We start from the raw sequence: 361 nt of genomic DNA on the forward strand, positions 1-361 counted from the left end.
GAAATAAACTTGAACAAATTACTTAGCGTCTCAGAATTACCATGCGTGTTTCCAAGCAAAAATTAAACACTTTGCTTCTATAAAGGGAACGTATATAATATTTCTTTTTTTCTCTCTCTTTTTTTTAAAGAGCTACGTAAATGTGTGAGCAATTTGATAATGAATCACTAATGCCATCCTCAGCGTCATTTCCCCCTCATTTCATATGCAATAGTCCCACTGAAAATGTGAATAAGAATTGAGTTTTGATAAAGAGAAAGACAAAAGTGGTTTAGATTATCTTTTTATAGAGAAAATTTGATAAAAAAAAAGAAAGATACATGGTCTGAGAGGCACGTGTGCGAAAAGATACAGAGAGAGG

This window comes from Penaeus monodon, chromosome 15 (genome assembly GCF_015228065.2).
Source record: "Penaeus monodon isolate SGIC_2016 chromosome 15, NSTDA_Pmon_1, whole genome shotgun sequence".
In the NCBI taxonomy this organism is placed as follows: Eukaryota; Metazoa; Arthropoda; class Malacostraca; order Decapoda; family Penaeidae; genus Penaeus; species Penaeus monodon.